The 21,652-nt window shown below is 42.4% G+C and overlaps 1 pseudogene; it reads right to left on the reverse strand.

Annotated features, from left to right (window-relative positions):
- Positions 1-6,871: 6,871 nt before the first annotated feature.
- LOC143933165 (chemerin-like receptor 1) lies at positions 6,872-17,845 on the reverse strand (annotated as a pseudogene).
- Positions 17,846-21,652: the final 3,807 nt, after the last annotated feature.

The following is a 21,652-nucleotide window of genomic DNA, read 5'->3' on the forward strand; positions in this document are numbered from 1 at the left end:
ATTGCTTAGTGACACTGGCAAAAGGGGGTGAAAGGGTTAACTAGGGGCAATCAGGGGGTTAAAACCATTATTGGGTAGTATATCGGGGTACCTAGTGCTATAAAAACCTGGCGGTGAACCTAAAAAAATAACTAGCTACCTAGCGACACTAACGACACTAATGCAGCGATCAGAAAAATGATCGCATAGTGACACTGGCAAAAGGGGGTGAAAGGGTTAATTAGGGGCAATCAGGGGGTTAAAACCATTATTGGGTAGTATATCGGGGTAAAAACAACAGAACAAAAAAGAAAAAACACCGTGCTATTTCAAAAAATGAAAAAAGTGAGGAAAAGTAGTGAAACTACAAAATTTCTGTGGGAAACACAGCCCAGCTGCTAGCACACAAACAAACCAAGTTCACATAACATATATAAATTAGTGCTGCGCTTAAAGGTCCAGCAGTTGTTTGCTCCCCACATTGCTATTGTTTTTATGTATCACGTGATTTTATAATTTTAAGTTCTGTCTACCAGAATTTTTTCAATAAACCATCATTGGTTGTATTTCACCATGCGAGGTGTTTTTTATGCTTTGTTCCTTTTATGGTGAAGCCTCACGAGACTTCTGGCACCAAGCTCTACAATAGTTTATGGTACGGAAACCCTACTCACCTTCTCCATCCGGATACCGTAAGGAACACTGAGAGGAAAATAACATCTGGTCAGTGTACTGGGGTGAGTGGCTGGAGCCCCCCCATAAGCTCGCAAGACACACTACTATACGGTGGATGTGTCCAACCCATCTGGTAAGAGTATCTACTTTCTCTACTTGCCTATAACCCATGTTCAAGAGTTTTTGAGGTCTGAGAACGTGACAAGATATTTTACCTTGAATGCCATCTGAAGACTTTTAACCAAGTTCTAGATGCACCAGAGTGATTAATTTTGGGACTGTTCTTAAATATTTTATGGACTTTCCATTCACTTGTTTTGTTTGTTAGTATATCGGGGTACCTAGTGCTATAAAAACCTGGCGGTGAACCTAAAAAAATAACTAGCTACATAGCGGCACTAGCGACACTAATGCAGCGATCAGAAAAACAATCACTTAGTGACACTGGCAAAAGGGGGTGAAAGGGTTAACTCTAAGGGCAATCAGTGGGTTAAACCTTTATTGGGGGGTGGTAGGGGGCTACCCTGGACCTAACACTAACTGCCCTGACACTTTTTACTTTTACAACTGACACTGAATGCAGTGATCAGTAAATAAATGATCACTGCAATCAGTGACACTGTGACTGGGAGGGGGAGGGTGATCGGGGAGCGATCGGGGGGGTGATCGGGGGGGATTTGTGTGCCTATGTGTGCCTACATGTAAGTGTAGTGTTGGTGCACACTTACTTTTAGTCTTCTCCTCGTAGTCCGGTCAAAAAGACCGCCCCGAGGAGAATGACATCACTTCCTCCCTGCCTGTGTATACAATACACAGTGGGAGGAAGCTTCTCATTGGCCAGGAGCGATCGAGATGGGATGGCCAGAAACCTCATCGCGGATCGCTCCTGAAGCGAAACGGACCGCCGCATCCAGCGGGAGGGGGTCCGATCGGACCCCCCACCCGCTGGAAGACAAGCAAGTACATGCACGTGCTTGTGCCTGTACATGCCATTGTGATGATGTACAATGGCATGTGGCGGTCGTTAAGTGGTTAAAGAGTCCTTGTCACCAGACCATACATTTTAACAAAAAATATTTTTATAACATTATATGTGCATTTAACATGTTTTATGCATTTTATTTACCTGTAAAATCCTCCCTTGTGTAGTCTTCCAAAAGCCCTGATTTTCCTGCTAGATGTCACCATCTTGAATGTGACGTTAGTAGCCTCAGCAGTCTCAGAGCTGTCACTCAACTAACCCTCTATAGCAGTGGTCATCAACCCTGTCCTCAGGAACCCACTAACAGGTCAGGTTTGCAAGATAACTGAAATATATCACAGGTGATATCATTTGCTGCTCAGTGATTGCCGTATTCTAGTCTGCATCTAATAATACATAAAACCTGGCCTGTTAGTGGGCCCTGAGGACAGGGTTGATGACCACTGCTCTATAGTGTTCTCATTCACTTCTCTCCTGACTGCAACATAGAAGGTTATGTAGGGAGGAGAGGGGAGGGACAGAGGAGCTGGACCAGCACAGAGAGTAATTAGGCACTCCCAGAAGAGGAGAGGGCTATGACATGCAAAGAACAGATGACTAGCCTTTTTGGAAGGAGGTCACCAATGGCATTTTCTGGATCTGTCTATGTATAGGTTAGGTGGATATTGAATGCAGTGTGTAGCACCTTTTTACAGTAATTCAAACTGAAAATAAGGAAGCTTAGTTTATTAAATATATCTTTAATAACTTTATTTCAAAGCTGAATTCCAGCTAGAACAAAAGACACACATTAATGCAGTTCTGTGTTTATTAATACATCATTACTTTTTTTTTTTTAACTCAAGCACCTAAACTTGACTTGGCATCAGCCTCTTGCAATCCATTGTATAGCAGAGCTCAGACTGGAATTTACAATACCAGGTGCTGATCCTTTGTGCTCAGGTGCTAACAAGGAACATGCTGATTGATATACGGAGAGAGCAGAGGAACAGAGAGGCAAACTCGTTGGTTAACTGCTTCTCTGTTCACGTTCCAGTCACAAGATTGGGTAGAGACAAGACCTCTAATGCCGCATACACACAAGCAGATTTTCCGTGTGAGACGGGACTACGTTTATGGAACAATACATACTATGGTGACTTTATTGGCTTTGAGATGTTTTTTAGGATATGTTTGTGCTATAATATTGTTCCCAAGGCTTTGCTAGAATTTGTCAAATACTGCAACTGCTAATTGCTGAAGAAGATCATATCCTGTCTCGGAATTCCATAACTACCATTTACTTCCATACCATCTTAATTAAAAACAGCTAAGAAAGAACTGAGATTACCAATACATACATACTTTTATGCATGTCAATTTCTAAGAGAAGATGTTAGGAGGTTGAATCCAGGCAAGCAGATAACATACTTATAAAGGAGCAGACTTTTTCCCCGTACACACGAGCAAAATTTCCATCGGAAAAATCTTGGATGGTTTTTCCGACGGAATTCCGCTCAAGCTTGGTTTGCATACACACGGTCACACAAAAGTTGCTTGAACTTTCGACCGTCAAGAATGCGGTGACGTACAACACTACGACGAGCCTAGAGAATAAAGTTCAATGCTTCCGAGCATGCATTGAATTGTTTCCGAGCATGCATAGGAATTTTGCAGACGATCGGAATTTCCGATCAAAACTTTTTCCGACCAAAAAATTGAGAACCTGCTCTCAATCTTTTGCTGGCGGGAATTTGTCTGGGGCATACACATGGTTGCATTTTCTGACCAAAAGCTCTCATCGGTCTTTTGCTGGCCAAATTTCCAGTCGTGTGTACGGGGCATTAGTCTGCTCCCTTATGCCGCGTACACACGGCCAGACTTTCCGTCAGAAAAGGTCAGACGGTCTTCCCGACGGACTTTCGATGGAGTTACAATGGACTTTCGAACAAATGGACTTGCCCACACACAAATGGACTAAGTCCGTTCGAAAGGCCATTTGTTTTGAATGTGATGACATACGACGGGACAAGAAAAGGAAGTTCAATAGCCAGTAGCCAATAGCTGCTCTTACGTCGTATTTTGGTCCGTCAGACCAGCATACAGACAAATGGTTTTCCCGATAGGGATTGAGTCCACTGGACAGATTTGAAACATGTTCTATTTCTAGGTCCGTCTGATTTTTTTAAAGAAAAACGATCGGACTATCCCACACAAGTTCAGACAATCCGACGGAATGATTCCGTCGGACCTAGTCTGGCGGAAAGTCTGGGCATGTGTACGCGGCATTATAAGTATGTTATCTGTTTGTCTGGATTCAGCTCCTAACATCTTCTCTTAGAAATTGGCATGCATAAAAGTATGTATTGGTCCTTGTAATCTCAGTTATTTTTTAGTTGTTTTTAATTATGGTTGTATGGTAGTAAATGTTAGTTCTAGAATTCCAAGACAGGATATGATCTTATTCAGCAATTGTCAGTTTCAGTATTTGACAAACGTCATAAAATTCTCTGCTGGAGATAACAAAGCTTCGGGAACAATATTATAGCACGAACATTTCCTAAAAAATACCTCAAAGCCAGTAAGGTCACCATGGTATGTAGTGTTTAGTGATGGCCGAACGGTTCGCCCGGCGGTCGTTTCGCTGCGAATTTCGGTCGTTCGCGGTCCGCACGTTCGAACGACTTTTGCCGTCGTTCGCCCCGGCGGACTTACGTGTTTAATGTGTAAAAGAACTTTGACCTGATGACACATCCATCATGAGGTACAGGACAGCCAATTGGGACATGACAGCACATGGACACTTGGGCATTCCCCCTAACTTATAAATACACCCGATCCGGTGGCCATTTTACATTCTTTCTTCTGTCACTATAGGGAAAGGTTGCTGTTTGGAGCAGGGACAGATAAACCACTAGCTATTTGGTATACAAAAGTTCTTTTCAGGACTGGTATAGGTGTTAGGTGTATATAGGTTTTCTGTGCTACTGATTGTTGCAGCAGCCTGAGTGTCTTTTGTCAGTTTAGAGAAAGGGAAAGGACGGTGTGTGCTACTATTTTAGGGACAGCCAGATTAGTCATCACTCATCATCATCATCATCATCATTAGCTGTTACTATCAGGTCCACAGTTTTTATAGGGACAGGAAGGAAGCAATGTGGCAGGCAGTGAGGGTCAGTTTAAAGACTTGCTGTTACTATTAGTTCCACAAAGGTTCTTTTCAGGACTGGTATCAGTGGTATGGTAATAGGCTTGTACACGTATAATATTCTTTCTTCCAAATATAGAAAGAATATTATACTTGACTGCTGCCCTTCTGCTGCAGTCTGCTAATCATTCACAACTCACTTGTTCCACAAAGCTCTTTATCAGGACTGGTAACTTGGTCTGTCTAGGGTGCTACAGTACATAGGGTTGAGTGCGGTACAGTCTGCTGTTCTGTAAGGACCGCTATCGATCCACAATAGATAGGGTTGAGGTGCACCACTGCTGACCGCTGCCCTATACTGCAGCAGTCCTTCATTGGTATAGGGACTGACGTACAGTCTGCTAATCACTAACACACAACCTGCTTGGTCCACAAAAGTTCTTATAAGGACTGGTAACTTGGTCTAGGGTGCTACAGTACATAGGGTTGAGTGCGGTACAGTCTGCTGTTCTGTAAGGACCGCTATCGGTTCACAATACATAGGGTTGAGGTGCACCACTGCTGACCGCTGCCCTATACTGCAGCAGTCCTTCATTGGTATAGGGACTGAAGTACAGTCTGCTAATCACTAACACATCACCTGCTTGGTCCACAAAAGTTCTTATAAGGACTGGTAACTTGGTCTAGGGTGCTACAGTACATAGGGTTGAGTGCGGTACAGTCTGCTGTTCTGTAAGGACCGCTATCGGTCCACAATAGATAGGGCTGAGGTGCACCGCTGCTGACCGCTGCCCTATACTGCAGCAGTCCTTCATTGGTATAGGGACTGATGTACAGTCTGCTAATCACTAACACACAACCTGCTTGGTCCACAAAAGTTCTTATAAGGACTGGTTACTTGGTCTAGGGTGCTACAGTACATAGGGTTGAGTGCGGTACAGTCTGCTGTTCTGTAAGGACCGCTATCGGTCCACAATAGATAGGGTTGAGGTGCACCGCTGCTGACCGCTGCCCTATACTGCAGCAGTCCTTCATTGGTATAGGGACTGACGTACAGTCTGCTAATCACTAACACACAACCTGCTTGGTCCACAAAAGTTCTTATAAGGACTGGTAACTTGGTCTAGGGTGCTACAGTACATAGGGTTGAGTGCGGTACAGTCTGCTGTTCTGTAAGGACCGCTATCGGTCCACAATAGATAGGGTTGAGGTGCACTACTGCTGACCGCTGCCCTATACTGCAGCAGTCCTTCAGCGGTATAGGGACTAAGAGTTTTGTCACAGGGTAATTTAAAAAATGACAGGCAGAGGAAGACCATCCCTGTGCTGTGCTGACTTCCTCCTGGGGGTTCTTATTATGAGGGGATAACACCATCCCTGTGCTGTGCTGACTTCCTCCTGGGGCTGCTTACGGTGCTGCTGTCAGTGCTGTATATCACTGTGCTGATGTCAGTGCTGTATGTCACGCTTCTGATGTCAGTGCCCTCTATCACGGTGCTGCTGTCAGTGCTGTATATCACGGTGCTGATGTCAGTGCTTAATGTCACGCTTCTGATGTCAGTACTCTCTATCACGGTGTTGCTGTCAATGCTGTATGTCACGGTGCTGGTGTTAATGCTTTATGTCACGCTGCTGATGTCAGTGCCCTCTATCACGGTGCTGTTGTCAGATGCCTCTATCACGGTGCATGTGTCATTGCTGTATGTCACGCTGCTGGTGATCATCTCCTGCACCCTCTTCTTTGCCTACCCTGGTCCCTGACCTTCCCTCTCCTCCATTGCCTTCATGCGCTCCACAGTCCTGAATTGTCAGAACAATTTCCCATATAAAAAAAGAATGCTTGTAGTTATCGATCCCAAATTCACCTCATACATGTATTATATCATTGGCCATGTGGTGGAACTATGTTTTCCCTGCTAATAATTACCTCTTGGCTGCAAATTCGACCTGAAGGTTTGAAACGTTCGCCTCCCATTGAAGTCAATGGGGCCCGCCGCAAACGTTCGGTTTCGCGAACGGTCGGCCTCGTTCGCGGTCCGCGTTCGCGAAACGTCCCGTCGGATGTTCGGGCCATCACTAGTATTGTTACATAAATGTAGTCCCATCTCTCACACCGGCTGTTGATCTGTTGTTGATTTGGTTTTGCTCTTGGATTCCTCGGAGAAAGCTATCTCAAATATTGACCAGAGGGAGTTCTGGAATTTCTGTTTAAAATCTCGACCCATAAAGACGTAAAGAATGGGGTTGATACAACTGTTTATAAAGGCCAAACTGGAGGCAATAGGTAATCCAACAAAATTTATGTAGGAAAGATTTCCACCATAATATGCAGACAACTCCAAAAAGGAGAAGACATGGTAGGGAAACCAGCAGACAAAGAATGACAAGATAACAGCTAGGATAACTTTGAAAGGCTTGCTCGATGTGGTCAAGTGATTTATTTCGATGCGCAAAAGAATTACTGAATAGCATGAGATGATTATGGTGAAAGGAATAAAAAAGCTGATGATAAATCGGGCAATTACTGTAGCTTTGTCCCTTGGATAGGCAACTTTTACATCCTCATGAAAGTTGTAATAGCAAACAACATGATCTTTTTCAACAATGTTTATATCTCGGAATATAAAATAAGGTAAACTGAAAATGAATGATAGAATCCATACTGCCACGGCTACAAAAGAGGCCAACTTCGGAGTTCGGTGATTCTGACACCAAACAGGAAACACAACGGAGATTAATCAATCAATGCTAATCACAGTGAGTAGGAAGATGCTGGTGTACAGATTGATGAATAGAACAGTGCTGTTCAGCTTGCACATGAATTTTCCAAAAGGCCAGTGATTAAGAGCGTCATTGGTAATTCTCAACGGCAGGAAAAACGTGAAGATAAAATCAGCTATGGCTAAATTAAGGAACCACACAACATTGACAGTCTGCTTCATTACAAAGACAGTAAAATAGATGACCAAACCATTCCCTATGGTCCCTAGTAGGAAAGCCAAAGAAGAGACCACCAGGGTGAGCATACGAAGATGGAATTTAATACGTTCCTCTCTTTCTCCCTCTTCTGAATTGACATAAGGGGTAAATGTATAGTAAGCCCAGGGGATTGTGGTCTCTTCTTTAAGAGTAGCATTAAAGACTGGATTGACCATTGTAAAATTCTTAATTTTCCCAGGATAGATTTGAGATTTATTATTGGTCATGTAGAAGAATAAAAACAAAAATATATTCTATGGTCCACTTGAAAAATAGGCCAATGGCTGCTAACTTTTGATAAACGTATCCTAAAATGTACATAAAGGCAAAACCTTCTGAAGTTTTAGATTAGGAGAGGCTTAAAATATATAAGGTTTTCATTGCTGTCTGTGTCTCCACTGGAGATTTTTCCCTTCTCTGGTGACCATGTTCCCGTGGCTGAATGTGCCAGGGAATCCTACATTTTGAGTTGTCACCAGAAAAGGAATAAAGAGGAAATCTTCCAGTGAAGACTCTTTTTCCAATGATGAATGCCTATGAGGCAATTTTCCCTCTCAATGTTTTTACTTGAAGTGGTGTCTATGGGACAAGAAATGAAGATAAATTTGGGGCACAGATGAAAAAAAAAAATTAAACGTCAATGTCATGTGTATAAACCAGCGATCTCCAAACTGAATACAGCCCTTTTCTTGCCTTTATCCAGCCCTTGGGGCACCGTTCCTCCCACTGACCTCAGCAATGGGGCACTATTCCTCCCAATGACACCAACGATGGGGAACTATTCCTCAAATACCAATGACAGCGCACATTCCCACTCCTACTCTCCTACTGACCAGAGGTGATATGTCTTCTTTTTTTTTTTTAGCACAAAATCAGAGCCATTGTTTACTCCCACTGACACTGGGGCATTTGCTATGGACCACAGTCCAGCCCCCCTAATGTCTGAAGGATAATAATCTGGCCCTTGTCTGGCCCTGTTTAGAATGTTTGGAGACCCCTGTTATAAACCAATCCTTATTTCAGCCAAAAACTACCAAAAAAGTTTAGTCTTAGCCCTTGTACACACGGTCGGAGATTCCGACAACCAAATCCGTCGAATTTTGTCCGTCGGATTTTGTCCGACGGATCTTGTCCGAAACTGTTGCATACACACGGTCGGACAAAGTTGTCGGAAAATCTGATCTTTCAGAAAGTGATGACGTAATTTCATTACGATGGGACTACATTCAGGCTAGTAGCCAATAGCTTTGATGTAGGATTTTGATCTGAGCATGCGTGGCACTTTGTCCGATCGGAATTCTCTACACATGATCGGAGTATGTCCGATCGGAGCATTTTGTTGGAAAATATTTCCGGCAAGTTGGAAAATTTGGTCCGACGGATATTCCGACGGAAACAGTCCGATGCAGACCACACACAGTCGGAATATCCGACAAAACGCTCCGATCGGACACATTCCGTCGGAATCTCCAATCGTGTGTACAAGGGCTTAGATGCATATTATGCAGAAGTATAAATATATCCTTTAACCGCTTGCCGACTAGCTGCTGTCATTTTACTGCGGCAGATCGGTACGATCCAGCGAACCGTCGTAGCTATACGGGGGGTGCTGATGCCCGCCGGTCACGAGTGATCGTGAGCAGGAGACACAGAACAGGGACGAGTGTGTGTAAACGCACACTTCCCTGTTCTGAGAGGAGTGACAGATTGTGTGTTCCTATTAGCTAGGGACCACGATCCGTCACTTCCTCTAGTCAGTCCCCTCCCCCTACAGTTAGAATCACCTCCCAGGGAACACAGTCAATGATCACCCCCCCCCCCAGTGTTAACCCCTTCCCTGCCAGTGACATTTTTACAGTAATCAATGCATTTTTATAGCACTGATCACTGTATAAATGCCAATGGCCCCAAAAATGTGTCAAAATTGTCCGATAGGTCTGCCATAATGTCGCAGTCACAATAAAAATCGCAGATCGATGCCATTAATCTATCCCCTATTTTGTAGACACTATAACTTTTGCGCAAACCAATCAATACACGCTTAATGCAATTTTTATTACCAAAAATATGTAGAGGAATACATATTGACCTAAACTGAGAAAAAAAATCGCTTTAAAAAAAAAAAAAAAAGGATATTTATTATAGCAAAAAGTACAAAATATTGAGTTTTTGTTTCTAAATTGATGCTCTTTTTTGTTTATAGGAAAAAAAAAACACAGAGGCGATCAAATACCACCAAAAGAAAGCTCTACTTGTGTGAAAAAAAGGGCGTCAATTTTGTTTGGGTACAATGTCGCATGGCTGCGCAATTGTCAGTTAAAGCGACGGAGTGTCGAATCGCAGAAAATGGCCGATCATTCAACAGCCAAATCTTCCAGGGTTGAAGTGGATAAATGGCCTTTGGCACTAAGCCAGCCCCATGAAGACATGGTTTGATGAGTATGGTGTGGAAAAATGGTGTGGAGAAATTCAAGTTTCCTGAAATTAAAAGGTTAGTTCACCTTTACAGAAGAAATCCAAAGGTAAATTAACACTGGGCATCCTCCACACCCCATTGGTCCCCGCTGTACTCCTCTCTGTGGTTGCTCAGCTGTCAGCCCCATCGCATCCACTCCAGTGGTCCAGGATTTGAAGTCCCCACTCTTCCCTATCTTCTCCATGCAGAGCTTCCAAGGCAGACTAGATCACTTCACTGTGATGGTGCTGGGCAACCAGGATCAAGCTGGTACATCAACCCCCAGAGGTAAGTACAGAGGGGAGGGAGAGAGTTGGGGATGGGGTTCAGTGTTAGTTTGTCTTTACATTTTTTCTGTAAAGGCAAACTAATGCCGCGTACACTCGATCGGAATTCTCGTCGGAAAAAGCTCTGATGGTTTTCCCGTTGGAATTCCGACAGAATTTCGCTCAAACTGTCTTACCTACACACGGTCACACCAAATTCAGACGGTCAATAACATCACGACATACAACACATTCGACGGCACTATAAAAGGGAAGTGTAATGCTTCCGAGCATGCGTCAAATTGTTTCCGAGCATGCATCGGAATTTTGCGTGTCGGAATTGCATACACACGATTGAAAAATCCAATAGAAAGCTTTTCCATCTGAAAAATTAAGAACAGGCTCTCAAACTAAAGACTATCGGAAATGCCGACAGAAAAAGACAGATGGGCGTACACACGTTCGGAAAATCCGATGAAAAGCTCCCATCAGCCGGATTCCATCGGAAATTCGGGCCATGTGTACGTGGCATAACAGTTTAACCCTACTGAAAACCTTTGGGATGAGTTGTTCAACCAGGTCTACTCATCCAACATCAGTAAATAATCTCATAAATTCCTAAGGACATACTACAACGTAACATGAAAAACCTTTCCAGAAAAGAGGAAGCTGTTAACCACTTAAGGACCGCCGTATTGCCATTGTACGTCATCGCAATGGCACAGGCAGGCACAAGCACGTACATGTACGTGCCTGCCTTCCAGCGGGTGGGGGGTCGGATCAGACCCCCTCCCGCTGGATACGGCAGTCCGGTTCACTGCAGGAGCGATCCGTGATGAGGGGATGGCCGTTGGTTTCTGGCCACCCCCTCTGGATCGCTCCTAGCCAATGAGAAGCTTCCTCCCACTGTGTATTGTTTACACAGGAAGGAGGAAGTGATGTCATTCTCCTCGGGGCGGTCTTTTTGACCGGACTACGAGGAAAAGACTAAAAGTAAGTGTGCACCAACACTACATTGACATGTAGGTACACACAGGCACACAAACCCCCCCCCCCCCCCCGATCCCCCCCCAGTCACAGTGTCACTGATTGCATTGATCATTTCTTTACTGATCATTGCATTCAGTGTCAGTTGTAACAGTAAAAACTGTCAGGGCAGTTAGTGTTAGGTCCAGGGTAGCCCCCTATCACCCCCCAATAAAAATTTAACCCCCTGATTGCCCCTAGAGTTAACCCTTTCACCCCCTTTTGCCACTGTCACTAAGCGATCATTTTTCTGATCGCTGCATTAGTGTCGCTACTGTCGCTAGGTAGCTAGTTATTTTTTTAGGTTCACCGCCAGGTTTTTATAGCGCTAGGTACCCTGATATACTACCCAATAATGGTTTTAACCCCCTGATTGCCCCCAGTTAACCCTTTCACCCCCTTTTGCCAGTGTCACTAAGCGATCATTTTTCTGATCGCTGCATTAGTGTCGCTACTGTCGTTAGGTAGCTAGTTATTTTTTTAGGTTCACCGCCTGGTTTTTATAGCGCTAGGTACCCCGATATACTACCCAATAATGGTTTTAACCCCCTGATTGCCCCTAGTTAACCCTTTCACCCCCTTTTGCCAGTGTCACTAAGTGATCATTTTTCTGATCGCTGCATTAGTGTCGCTAGGTAGCTAGTTTTTTTTTAGGTTCACCACCAGGTTTTTATAGCGCTAGGTACCCTGATATACTACCCAATAATGGTTTTAACCCCCTTATTGCCCCCAGTTAACCCTTTCACCCCCTTTTGCCAGTGTCACTAAGCGATCATTTTTCTGATCGCTGCATTAGTGTCGCTACTGTCGTTAGGTAGCTAGTTATTTTTTTAGGTTCACCGCCAGGTTTTTATAGCGTTAGGTACCCCCATATACTACCCAATAATGGTTTTAACCCCCTGATTGCCCCTAGCTAACCCTTTCACCAGCGATCACAGTATAAGTGTCACTGGTGACGCTGGTTAGCCAGTTAGTTATTTAGGTTCCCCGTCAGGTTTTTATATAGCGTCAGGGACCCCCATATACTACCTAAAAAAAATTTGAACCCCCTGATTGCCCCTAGTTAACCCTTTCACCACTGATCACCGTATAAGTGTTACGGGTGACTCTGGTTAGTTTGCTTTTTATAGCATCAGGGCACCCACCATTTATTACCCAATAAAGGTTTAACCCCCTGATCACCCGGCGGGTGATATCAATTAGGTTTTAGGGTCAGGGTCTGCGTCGCCCCAGGCAGCGCTAGGTTAGTGCCAGTACCGCTAACACCCACACGCAAAGCATAAACCTCCCGTAGTGGTATAGAATCTGAACAGATCAATATCTGATCTGATCAGATCTATAATAGCGTCCCCAGCAGTTTAGGGTTCCAAAAAAACGCATTGTTAGCGGGATCAGCCCAGATACCTGCTAGCACCTGCGTTTTGCCCCTCTGCCCAGCCCACCCAAGTGCAGTATCGATCGATCACTGTCACTTACAAAACACTAAACACATAACTGCAGCGATCGCAGAGTCAGGCCTGATCCCTGCGATCGCTAACAGTTTTTTTGGTAGCATTTTATATTTAAATCCGGAAGGCAGTGCTTGGTTTTCGGGGTCCCGTACGTGGCTAGGCTCACAAAAAGTCCCACATATGTGGTATCCCCATACTCGGGAGAAGCAGCAGAAGCAGCAGAATTAATTTTGGGGTGTAATTTGACTTATGCCCATAGCATGTGTGAGCAATATATCATTTAGTGACAACTTTGTGCAAAAAAAAAAAGTTTGTAATATTCCCGCAACTTGTGGCAAAATATAAAATATTCCATGGACTCAACATGCCTCTCAGTAAATAGCTTGGGGTGTCTACTTTCCAAAATGGGGTCATTTTGGGGGGTTTTGTGCTATTTTGGCATTTTATGGCCTTCGAAACTGTGATAGGTAGTGAGGAGTGAAATCAAAAATTTGCACCTTTAGAAATCCTGAAGGTGGTGATTGGTTTTCGGGGTGCCGTGCGTGACTAGACTCCCAAAAAGTCCCACACATGTGGTATCCCCATACTCGGGAGAAGTAGCGGAATATATTTTGGGGTGCAATTCCACATATAACCATGGCATGTGTGAGCAATATATCATTTAGTGATAACTTTTTGTAAAAAAAAAAATTTTTTTTATTTTTTTTCATTATTCAATCCCTTGGGACAAAAAAAAATATTCAATGGTCTCAACATGGCCCTCAGCAAATAGCTTGGGGTGTCTACTTTCCAAAATGGGGTTATTTGGGGGGGTTTTGTGCCATCTTGGCATTTTATGGCCTTCAAAACTGTGATAGGTAGTGATAGGTAGTGAGGAGTAAAATAAAAAATGTATGCCCTTATAAATCCTGAAGGCGGTGCTTGGATTTCGGGGTCCCGTATGCGGCTAGGCTCCCAAAAAGTCCCACACATGTGGTATCCCTGTACTCAGGAGAAGCAGCAGAATGTATTTTGGGGTGTCATTTTTTTTTTTGTCATTATTCAATCCCTTAGGACAAAATAAATAAATATTCAATGGGCTCAACATACCCATCAGCAATTTCCTTGGGGTGTCTACTTTGCAAAATGGGGTCATTTGGGGGGGGGTTTGTACTGCCCTGCCATTTTAGCACCTCAAGAAATTAGATAGGCAGTCATAAATTAAAAGCTGTGTAAATTCCAGAAAATGTACTCTAGTTTGTGGACGCTATAACTTTTGCGTAAACCAAAAAATATACGCTTATTGACATTTTTTTTTACTAAAGACATGTGGCTGAATAAATTTTGCCCTCAATGTATGACTAAAATTTAGTTTATTCGATTTTTCTTACAACAAAAAGAAGAAAATATCTTTTTTTTTCAAAATTTTCGCTCTTTTTCCAATTATATCGCAAAAAATAAAAATCGCAGAGGCAATCAAATACCATCAAAAGAAAGCTCTATTTGTGGGAAGAAAAGGACGCAAATTTCGTTTGGGTGCAATATTGCATGACCGCGCAATCACCAGTTAAATCAGCGCAGTGCGAAATTGGAAAAAGACCTCTGGTCCTTAAGGTGTTTATTGGTCCGGGGCTGAAGTGGTTAAAGTTGCAATTGGAGGGGTATCTCTATATTAATGACTATGGTTTTGAAATGGGAAGTCCAACAAGCTTATATACTTTGGATGGCCAGGTGTCCACAATCATTTGGCCATATTGAAAATAAGGCAATGGGATTGATTTACTAACTAAAGAAGTAAAGGCCGATCACTTTGCAAAGAAAACGTTGGTGAACAAGGAGAACCTACATTTACACTGATCACCCAATCATGTGCAAGAGAGATTAAATGATGATTGGGAAATCAAAGTTACCATAGTATACCTTATTTACCAATGTTCAATTTTCCAAGTGAACAGCTTCTACATCTTTAATAAATCAACCTGAAATGTGTGTATACAGTATATATATATATATATATATATATATATATATATATATATATATATATATATATATATATATATAGATAGATAGATAGATAGATAGATAGATAGATAGATAGATAGATAGATAGATAGATAGATAGATCTTCAGATTCAAATTCATCAGAATTTGTTCATTTATATATTTATTTAAAGTGGAACTTTACCCATGACAACATGATTAAAAAAAATAAAAATAATGTTCTTTAGCGAGGAACATACATTGCGCCTTAATAATTATGCCACCAAAATTAGTGTGTGTTGTAGATTGCCTCCAGGATCACTCTTGTTTCTTCTTGCCGGAGGCTGCCATTTTGTTGAAGCCCAGAGCCCTTTAACAGCAGTAAATCTTTAGGCTACCAACAGATCGGCCTTTAGTGGTCCTGATTTTTAGCACAACGTGGTTCGATCAGATGCTCTGGAGGTCAGAGGAGGCATCTGGGGTCTAATAGGACCTGTCACTCTTATTGCTATCACTAGGGATGTTGTTCATTCCTTGTGATAACAATAAAGTTGATAAAAAATAATTAAATAAGGGACAGGGTGAAAAAAAAAGTTTTAAATAAAATAATAAAAAATATGTAAAGTGCAAATGCGAACGTATACGTAAGCCACGTGCATATGTAAATGATGATTGCGCCACGCATTTGAAATATTGCCACAATTGTCATCAATCATTCTAGCACTTGATTTCCTGCGTAACTCTAAACTGATAAGCTGCAAAGGTTTTTAACGCATTGCCTATGGAGATTTTTAAGTACCGTAGTTTGGTACCGTACCACGGACATATGCAATTTTAACCACTTGCCGACCACCTTCCGCATATATACCTCGGAAAGGCGGCTTGGCTGCACAAAACTATTGGCCTGTACATGTGGTTCTGCGCTCGTGCATGCCCCCAGCGTCATGCAGACTCGCCCGCGGGTCCGGCAGACTCGATATCCGCCAGCCACCTGTGATCGCAGTGAAGAGAGGCAGAATGGGGATCTCCCTATGTAAACAAGGCAGATCCCCATTCTGACAGGGGAGGAAAGAAAGATCCACTGTTCCTAGTGATCATGAAATGCGATCACTCTCTATTCCCAGTCAGTCCATTCACCTGATAGTTTGAAACACCTCCCAGGGAACACATTTAACCCCTTGATTGCCTCCTAGTGTTAACCCCTTCCCTGACATTTATACAGTGGTCAGTGCATTTTTATAGCGCTGATCACTGTATTGGTGTTACTGGTCACCAAAAAGTGTCACTTAGGGTCAGAATGTCCACCGCAATGTCACAGTCCCACTAAAAATCACCCATCGTCGCCATTACTAGTAAAGACAATAGGAAAAAAAATTAAAAGTCCCTACATTTTCCCCTATTTTCCCCTATTTTCCCCTCTATTGACGCTATAACTTTTGTGCTAAGCAATCAATATACACTTATTGCGGGTTTTGTTTTACCAAAAATATGTAGTAGAATACATATTGGCCTAAACTGATGAATATATTTATATATATATATATTTATTTATTTATTTTTGGATATGTATTATAGCAGAGTAAAACATTTTTTATTTTTTTCAAAATTGTCGCTCTTTCTTTGTTTATAGCACAAAAAATAAAAACCGCAGAGGTGACCGAATAGCACCAAAAGAAAGCTCTATTTGTGGGGAAAAAAAAGACATAAATTTTGTTCGGGTACAACGTCGCACGACCGCACAGTTGTCAGTTAAAGCCGATGCTGTGCCGGATCGCAAACAAAATGGACTGGTCATTAAGGGGGTAAATTCTTTCGGGGCTGAAGTAGTTAAAGTGTGACAGGGTAGGTATCTATTTACTTGACATAATATCATCTTTTTATATTTGATCTATAAATTGGGTATTATATTGTGTTTTTGTGCACATAAATTCACTAAAGTGTATAGTTTCCAAACAAATTGCATTTGAAAAACCTCTGCGCAAATACTGTGTGACATAGAAAAATTGCAATACACCCCATTTTATTTCCTAGGGCCTCTGCTAAAAAAAAATATATATATATATATATATATATATATATATATATATATATATATATATATATATATATATATATATATAATGGTCGCGGGTTTTCAGTCACTTTCTAGCAATAAAATTATATTTTTTACATATATGTGAGAATTGTCAGAACTGGCCTGGGAGTCAAGTGGTAAACAATGTAGGCACTTATTTTAATATTATACCTGCAAAAGGGGCCAGCCGGCAGTGATTTAGCAGGACTTAATTTTCTGAGCTAAACCTGCCCACTTCAATCAAGTCCTCTTTCTTGGGCCCCAAACACATGGGCTGCTATAGAGGTGGATATGCTCTCACATCACCTATTCACTGCTTTGCCTGATTAACAAACTGGTGTTGCTTTACTAAAACCAGAGAGTGCAAAATCTGGTGCAGGTATGCATGTTAACCAATCAGCTTCCAGGCTTTTTTTTTGTCAAAGCTTAATTGAAGCTGATTGGCTACTGTGCACAGCTACACCAGATTTTGCACTCTCCAGTTTTAGTAAATCAGCCCCACTAAGTCTGACCATACACCATTCAATTTTCCTATTAAATTTCCTTTTGATTTACCTTCAACTATGTAGTAGAAGGGCCTGCCTGATTGCATACAAATTGAAAGTGTTTAGATTTGACCTCATGTTTTATGGTTTTGGTAAATCTAAAGGAAATTTATAGAAGAAAATTGTATAATGTATGGCCAGCCAACACGTCATGTGCCACTAATAACTATTCTGTTGACTATCTCTTAGCAAACTCTTTTTTTTAAACAAAACCATAAATATACTGTATACATGTGTATCGGTTACTTACTTGAATGTTCCTACTCCTGATGTTCCTCTCTGGATCCTTCTATGAATGTTCTTGCTTCTACTGTTGAGTTACATTTATATATGCTGGTGGGTTCGACATCACTTGTTAGACGGGGAAGTTCCTGTAACATCCTCTTTCAAATATTTTCTTCACTGATGTAGAATGGTCGATAGTGAAGCCTCATCTATGTCACACATCACATCGCCCTGTCTGCCGGGAAGGTGGGAAACCTACATGTACATTTAAATTAAAGAATCAGCAATTGGTGAAAATTGCTTGTAAGGACACCAATCAAAGGGAACATTCCACTATAAATCATCCTAAGTGGACCAGCTAATCATGTGTGCTGGATTATATTTAGGAGCAACTGTCTAAGCGTTGTACCATTGAGGGACCTTGCATAGTTATAGGGTCAGTCCATTTGTTCATCTCTATGGTGTAGACCAGCCTTTATCAACCAGGGTGGCAATATGCCTAAAAAGTGCCCAAAAATTGTATATAAGCCAGCAGGTGGGAAAACAAAATATGGTATGTATGTATGTTAAATCATCTGTATACATAGTTCATAAGGTATGGGTACAGAGGTTATCATTTCACATAGACAATGGCTATTAAGAATAACAAAGTATGAGATAACAATGCAGAACCTATAGGTAAATCTAAACATAGTTCAAATGAAAGTTAGAGCTAGCAGGTAAACACATGTGTAGGTTTGATCTATCATGCTGGAATTCTAAGTACTTGGTGCTGAGATATGTGTGTTACCAGCAGGGTGTTGATGGATGAAATGGAGAAAAAGGCGGAAAGTGACATCATAGTCCGAGGGGTCATTCCAGCTTTGTGCTTCTGGGGTCATTGAACCTTATGTCCCAGACAATGTAGAATGTCTCAATCATGAGTTTGGCTTTAGAGAAGAAGTACTCTACATTTTAAAATGGTCATTTAGGATTGTGATCACTGTTTTGATGTTCGGTGGGTATAGACATTTCCATTTTCTTGACAAAGCTTGGCGTACAGCAATAAGGATCTGCGTGGCTATGGTTTGGAGGCATTTGGGCCAAGTGGGAATTGCTAAGCCGAGTAAGAGGTCTAGCACAGACAGCTTAGTTGTTTAGGGGATGACTGATTGGAGGAAAGTTATGCCGCGTACACACGACCAGACTTTTCGAGGGATTAAGTCTGACAGACTTTCGACGGAGTTCTGATGGAGTTCTGACAGAGTTCTGACGGACTTTCCGAATGAACGAACTTGGCCACACACAATCACACCAAACTCCGACGGATTCGAACGTGATGACGTACGACTGGACTCGAATAAGGAAGTTCATAGCCAGTAGCCAATAGCTGCCCTAGCGTCGGTTTTAGTCCGTCGGAATAGCATACACACGAGCGAATTTTTCGGTAGGAACTGGGTCCGGCAGAGTTCTGGCGGAAAAAATTGAAGCATGTTTCATTTCTAAAGTCTGTCAGACTTTTGCGAATCAAAAGTCCGTTGCAGCCCACACACGATCGAATAGTCTGCCGGAATCATTCCGTCAGACTTTGGATGTTGAAAAGTCCGGTCGTGTGTACGGGGCTTTATTGTTTGATTCCAGAAGTCTCTGAGAACAGGGAATTCCCACCATAAGTAGAAAAGAGTTCCTAGGAGGCCACATTTTCTCCAGCATAAGTGGGGGGTATCAGGGTATATTTTTGCAAGTCTGGTAAGTGTATAGTACCATTGCTGACGTTTTTGTAAAGATTCCCAGTACAGTGGGAGAGACGTGATGGCAATGAGATTGCTTTGTACCATTGGTTTGTTGGTGCGGTAGAGGATAGGTGCCTTGACCATTGTGAGATTTTGATCTGGATGTATTTCTCAAACAGTTGTGAAAAGAGTCCATAAATATGTGAGATGCCCTTTAGTAGTTTGTTGCTTGAGTCGTAGAATTGTAGCAGGGAGTGTAGAAGTTTGTGTTGTGTGGTCCATTGAACTTTATTGAGCATCGATCTGATCCTGAGATAGACGTAGAACGTTTTTGGAGATATGCCATATGTGGTTTGGAGGTCTGCAAAAGTTTTGAAATTTGATGAGGTGAAAAGGTTTCCTATTGTGTGGATACCTGCATCAATCCAGGGTTGTAGTTGTAGGCCTGGAAGCAAGAGTGCAATAACTTGGATTGGCATGTAGGCAGGTGTCAAGTCCTGGGGAAAAAAGTGTGGGAACTCCCACCTAAGATCCACTCGCCCACCAAAAATATATATATATGCTCATATGCACGAACGCTTCAAAAGTGGTATTTTTCATCCAGTTTTCTTATTGTGTGCATGAAACTTAACTGTTAGTACATAAAAAAAAAAAACAATCCTCAATAAACATAAATACAGTCATTCTCTGAATAATCAGCATTCATTCCGTTGTGCTTCCATGCAAATGTGAACATCATGTTCTGGTCTTTATTAGGGAATGTTATTTTGTATATAGAGTGTTTATGTGGTGAGTTTACACTTTTCATTGAACAGAGTTTGGATGACACAGGGTTAAACGGAAAGGTCATAAATGAACTGCACATTATCTGGACAGAATGCTGAGATGGGAGATAGTGATGAGTTCCTGCTTAGGAGATGTATCTTAGCTTGGGGGGCTGCAAACTCTGCAGGGCTCCAACACACATTTGCTGCTATTCCTTCTCTGGGTTCTCTCATCATATGGCACTGAAGATAGAGGAGGGGGGGGGGGGGGATTCAGCGGGAAACACAGAGCAAGTATGCAGGAGACTGGTGGGGGGGGGAGATGAGTAGACAGAAAATCAGGAGGGGGCGACGGGGAGGAGCGCATCACGAGAGGTCTGACTAAATACAATCTCTTAGCAGCAGGGACCTGATCTACCCATCAGCTAGCTGCGATTTACAGGTAGATCGAAGCGTAAGCTGTCATGGGGCCCCCTACTGGCAATGCCTGAATGGTCAGATGTGCTGCGCTTACTATTGCGAGCTGTGTCGGTGGCTGCTGGTGTAGCTCCTGCCACACAGCTCGTATACTTCAAAGTCTTGCAGGACACGGCTGCTAACGGGAACTGAGTTCCTGTTGTGGAAAAAGTACAGGAACTCCTTTCCCCTGCGTTCCCGCAGGACTTGAGCCCTGCATGTAGGACAGGATAGTATGAGGCAAACCTTTTAACATCTGAGAGATAGCTGACCAATCTCTCAAGGAAGCTGTTATTGTGTCCAGTGGGAATGCTTATGAGTAGGGGCTAGAAGTGATGCACAAAAGTAAAATTTTGGGTTTCTGGTTAGTACCACTGTTTCTATTTGTTTCCAGTTAGATTGAGTAGTTGGTGTCCACCAGAGTTTGAGTTGTTCCAGTAGGACTGCTTTGTAATAAAACTGTACGTTTGGGGCTCCCAGTCCGCCCATTCTTGTTGGTGTCATCAGATTGGTTTGCTTTATTCTGGGTCGCATCCATTGCCAGATAAGGGAGTTAAGAAGGGTTTGGAATGTTCTGATTTGTGCAGGAAGAAATGGCACTGGTATTGTACGGAATACATATAAGACGTGCGAAAGCAAAAATATTTTGGCCTTGGACAGTTGTTGAAGTCTTTCTACAAGGTCTGCTAGGTTGGAATGTAAAAGAAGTTTAGTGGGTGATGTCAAATTCCTAGGTAGGATAAGGATGAGTTTAGTGACCAAGAGAATGGGGTTTGTTTTGAAATATGTTTTATAGTATGTTTGTCTAGACCTATTGCTAGCATAAACTATTTACTATGATTTATTTTGTATAAGGATACAGCACTGAACTGGTCAAGAATATGTTGTATGCCAATTAGGGATTGTTTAGGATTCGTTAGGGTAATTATGGTGTTGTCCGCATAGAGGCCGATTTTATGTTCCGTGTCACTGAT

The sequence above is a fragment of the Lithobates pipiens genome, unplaced genomic scaffold, assembly GCF_037356315.1.
Source record: "Lithobates pipiens isolate NorthernLeopardFrog02 unplaced genomic scaffold, aLitPip1_a1.2 Scaffold_27, whole genome shotgun sequence".
Lineage (NCBI taxonomy): Eukaryota > Metazoa > Chordata > Amphibia > Anura > Ranidae > Lithobates > Lithobates pipiens.